Here is a 5606-nt window from a genome sequence, read left to right as displayed (position 1 = left end):
CGTTTTGACTTTGCCCGACTTTGAAGACTTTTCCCCCAGGGGACTTGTGAACGGCTTTACTATTATCCAACGGACTCGGAAATACGCCATTTCCATTATGGGATTTCCGGTGGAATTTCACAGATTGAAAATCGGATTTGGGCTGTAGAGTAGCTCTATGCTGTGCGGGTGGTGGTGGTATAGGATTTTGAGCTACTTCGCGTTCCACAAAGCTCACGCAGTTTCGGCTAACTGCCACTAGGAGGATTTCTTCTACACTGATGGAAACTTCTGGCACTTAATAGAACACTTTATTGACTCTCAAACTTGGATAGGGTATAATTGTCGAGTACTTTATTTCTTGGGAGTTCAATTAGGACTCGTACGATTCGTATGCTTGGGATGGAAGGTTCAGAGGGTCAATTTACCTCAACCGTAAAGATACAAATTACTATAAAAAAGTGAATTTCAGTTCAACTGTTTGAAACGGATTTATTCTAAAGTTTTCACAATTGCAAACTAGATTTCATAAATTATTCTGAACAAACTAATTCGGGTTGAACCTATTATTTACAAAAGTTTACGGGTTGGAAAAATGGAAACAATCATGGCCATGAAATAAGGTTTCCATGTACCTGCGCAGGTTTTGTTACCCTAAAGCGTTGTCTCGTTGTATTCCGACGACGAATGGTTCCGGCCCTTGCCGGAGCTGGACAAGGGATGTCTGTTGCTCAACGATCTCTGTAGCAATGGCGATGACGATGCTTGGCCGCTGTCATTGATGGCGGAAGCGATGGAAACTAGAGCTCGGGAGTATGGCCGAAATATCGGTGCAGAGGAGGTGGAGGCTGGACGGAAGGCTTCCGATTTGTTGATTCCTTGAGAGCTTTCGTAACGACGGATTGTCGAGCTTCCCGGGTTGTGACCGTCTCCTCGGGACAAAGAGCCAACGTGCCCTTTGCACGGCTTCTCCTTGTGGGTTCTGTGCCGTCTTGCATGCCGAGGAATCGACCACAGCGCGCAGATCCCCACTAAGTGAATGACTCTGTGCTGCTGCTGCCTGCTGACCGTTGCGCGGGCTGGCTGACGTCTCGCATAACACCGCACTGTGTAGAGCGGGACGTAGCCGTGCGGGTGTGTGTAGAGTGGGATTAAGGCACGCAGCCCGACAGTGCTGGCAAACTATATGTGTCAGCCACACATCTCCCTTCCTCTCAAAAAAAAAAAAGTTGTACTCGGGAATATACCTACATAAAATAAACTCATCTTTTGGTTTACGTTCCCACTGGAACTTGGTTGTCATTTCATAAACTTAAGATATTGTAAATACGTTTCAAAAGAAATCATCTTGGCCTGAAGCCTGAAACACATGATAGCGTCCGTTCCATCGAGGTTTGCGTTTTTTTATTACTGTTACGCCCACGCAAACGTATGCATTGTGTGGGGCACTTAACTTGATATCGTTGATAAATTTAAAACGCCCCACGCGTGCTCATAAAACAAAAATCAAAGCTATTTAATATAAATTCCTTACTATTCTTACGAAGAAAGCTATCAATTTCTGTATCTTTTTTTTTTAATAAATAAGAAATGTCAAAACAAGAAGAAAAATAATCCAATGAGAGTCCAATGGAGGTGTGGAAAAAGATACTTTCTGTTCATGAGATCTGTTTGGTGCAAACATACCACAACACAAGTAAAGTGAGTTTCCGCAAGAAGTCTTGTCAAACAGTGACGTCGATACTCGTGTTTACGTTCCTTTCTCTTTAATAATACATAACCATATGTATTTTCCCCTTCCCCTCCTTAAAATATTTTAATTGGAGTGTATCTCTCGCGCATACCATGTGCCAAACACAATGACAAACCACACCCAGACAGTCGAAAACAATTTCCTAAACATTCTTATGAACATACGTTACATAGAAACCCTATATAATTCAACAATCCTTTCAAGGCAAACATTTAATGATAAAAACGTAATTAAATATTGAGTTTTTTCTATCCCCCGATTTTGCTTCCAAACCACATAATCGCCCAAATAAAGCTCACTGTTACGATTGATAAAAGTGTAGTAGTTTTCATCAACTCAGATTAAATGAAAATAAATCAGAAACAAATTAATATCATCATTAGCAACTACTACACAAACGGACTGGATCATCTAGCGTAACCGATGTTTTCCAATAACGCGGCTACATATTCATGTTTGGTTTACATCCTGCTTTTTCGCGTTGGTCGACTAATACATACAACTTATTTTGAGAACACTCTGTATTGGAGAAAATTACATGTTACATTGCGATGCATACTACTTGAAAACCAATCTAGACCCAACACACACGTAATTTCAATTCAAGTTAAAATCCTCAACTCAATTTTATCCCAAACAAAATCCTAGACTATTACAAATCCAATCCAATTTCAATCCAGATGAAGTCCAATTTTATTCCAAATTTATTTAAAACCCTATAAGAGTCTGGCTGGATTCAAATCCCTCCTTAGTCAATCCAAACGTAATTTTAATTCAATACAAATCCAATCCTAAAGCAATCCAAATCCAATCCAGACCATATCCAATTCCATACTGCATCAGGATGAGGAACATTGGAAGTAGCTGAAAAAAATTTACGCATACAGATTATTCTACTTCGCTTCGCTACCTGTTTAATTCGATCAATTATCCCAGGATGCTTATTATCATAATCCGTTCCAACCCTAATAAAGCAACACCATACACGAAACCGTAATGTAGACGGTTCAACAATACTGCACACTGTTCGGATTGTATCTAGAACGGGTAGTTAGGCACGTTTTATGGTTATCATTTGTGCGTCAAACCAGTTAAAACTCAATCATCCAGTCCTACTTGTAGAAAATTTATTACTTGTACATTCCTTTTCATTTTTGAAAATTCATAGCGCAGCCCCAGCATGACCATCTTGTCATATTTGCAACAGATCATTGCACTATCATACCGATCCGCCCTACAGTCACTATATACACAGTCTGGCGGACTGTCACTTTCGACCGGAGCCAATCGAGCATGACGTCACGGTGTAGCATTTATCGGTGTGGACACTATGACGTCATGCTCGATTGGCTCCGGTCGAAAGTGACAGTCCGCCAGACTGTGTATATAGTGACTGTAATCCGCCCTTGACATCTGCATCCGCTATTTGTGCCTTTTTGAGAAAGACTTCAAATGGAAATCACTCAAACTACACGGTAAAAATTCTGCACGCTCGAATCAAGGGAAAAATCCCTTAACTATTCAACATCACAAGCAACATAAACACAAATGCTTTTTCCTTTAGATTCGCAATGCTGTCAGTGTTGACTTGAGAACCAAAACAAACACACCGGATAAATCAACTGAAAATCACTTTGATTTACACTACTGAGTTCGGCAGCAGCAAAGCTTCGCGCGCTCGCTTTGCTAGATTTTTGCGATTTGTTTTTCTTCTCTGCGGGGCACCGACGACGGGACGCCAAGCAGTCAGTAGTGTGCGGTAGTTCGGCAGCAGCAAAGTTTCGCGCGCTGGCTTTGCTAGATTTTTGCGATTTTTTTTTCTCTTCTCTCTGCGGGGCTCCGACGACGGGACGAGTGTGCGCGCGCCGTGGTTGAGTCGGTTCCGAATTTTTCGCTTCCCTTCGGCGCTAGTTTCCAATACACTTTTAGTTGATAATAAATATTTTCTTTCATTTTTTGCATTTACACAAAAGAGTGAAAAATGTTAGTTCGGGTTCGCCGGTCGAGAAAAAAATCCGGGCGCCGACAAGTGAGTCGCGTTCAGTGTATTTCTGTGTGGAATAGACTAAAGGTTTCTGCTCCCTAGTGGAGTGGAGACGCGCGATAGAATTTTCTTTTTGGCTAGTTCTTGCGTCGAAAAGTGGTCGGTTGTTAACGGCGGTTTGTGTATATTGATCCATTGTCAAATCATATCACCAACCATAGGTGACTCCCGGACTGACAATGTACCTTACCCTACTAACAAAAAATTCCTTCCTGAGACAAACGTGGAGATGCAGCGATTCGCGGTCTTTTTAACAACGTTTGTCTTACTAACATTCCCTTCCATCCTCGATGACCGTAAGGACGTGGCCGGCGCCGTTATTGACCTTATTAAAGTTGAGAGCTCTCGACCTGTGTACATTGAGAATAGTAAGCTAGTCCCAAGCCCTATTCATTGGTTCCTTGTGCAATTTCGATTGCTCTGGTCAATCACGGAGTAGCAACTACGAATTGTGCGGTCATCTATGCTCATGCTCATGCTCATGCTCATGCTCAAAATCACTTTGATTTACACTACTGTACAAAGCTATAAGATATGCAGTGAAAAGTTGTTGATTTGGGAATGACTGCTTTAGACATGAAAGTGAATATAGATGACAGATGGTAGAAAGTGTTTCGCTTCGATTAACTACTTTCTAACAGTTGTGAATTAGAGTAGTGGTAAGACTGTAGATTGAAACGGTGAAGGTGGCACAAACTATTTTTTTGATTTTTGTTTTCAAATCAAAACATTGTCAACAGCAAATTGAAGCGATGTTCCATTAAAACTAAAGAGGCATTGGATGTTCCTTTCCAAGTGATATTCAAATGATAACGAATTGAAAGGCAAGTAGTGCGAATTCAAGTGCCAACCCCTTCGTATCAGCGTGCAGAATTTTTACCGTGTAGCTTTTCCCTGTTCCAAAATTTCAATTAAAAACAAATCTAACATCCCGACCAATGACTCATAGCGTGGTTATCCCGATCCACCTCCAACAACTCATAACGCGGTCATCCCGATCCGCTTCCAACAGCTCATTGTGCGGTCATTCCGACGCACTTCCAGCAACTTACAGCAATATTTTCTGATCCACTAAGAACAATTAGCAATAGTTTTTAGCTTAATCTATATATGTTTTTAAGCTATCATATTTAATCTTCCCAGGCTAGTTTCCACTTCGTGCGTACTGTGCAAAAATATAGGACAAGCAATGGCCAAGTAATGATTCTATTTTAATTTTACTTGAGCAGTTCGCAGATGGCTAGCAATGATCGACGAAAGTTGTTGAAAGACATTCCTAAACTGCAATTTTCATTCAGCACACGCAACACTTTGCAGTTTGACATTGGTGCCAGATCACACTTTGGCATAAACGGGAGGAATTCTGAGGGACTGTGAGGAATTCTGAACAACACGTCGAACACAGATTTGCTGTTCAATGGCATTCAGTGCAGGAATTCTCTACCAGGATTCACTAAAAAAATTTGTCACCAGCTGACAACTCCATAGTGCCCAACTTTTATAAAAAATGGATAATATCGAAAATTTCAAAAACTTAGCTTTGAGTGTTCATGATTGTCACTGGCTGCCAATACTCCAATGGTATTATGAATTCGATTGGAAATCAAAAAACTTTTTTTTTTGAGAAGAATATTTTTGCTAATTTTGAGTACAACATACGTCGGATGTGATGTACAACAATGTACATGATAGTGCATCATTGAACGCACACAGCGCACCCCACCCGGTATTGAAAAAAAGGTGTCACTAGTCGAAACGTCGCTATTCAGTTTGATGCTGGCGCCATATATAAATACACAAGACAACATTCACATCACTACGATTCCTACT

The sequence above is a fragment of the Aedes albopictus genome, chromosome 3 (assembly GCF_035046485.1).
Source record: "Aedes albopictus strain Foshan chromosome 3, AalbF5, whole genome shotgun sequence".
Classification (NCBI taxonomy): domain Eukaryota; kingdom Metazoa; phylum Arthropoda; class Insecta; order Diptera; family Culicidae; genus Aedes; species Aedes albopictus.
Note: the sequence above shows the minus strand (reverse complement) of the source record.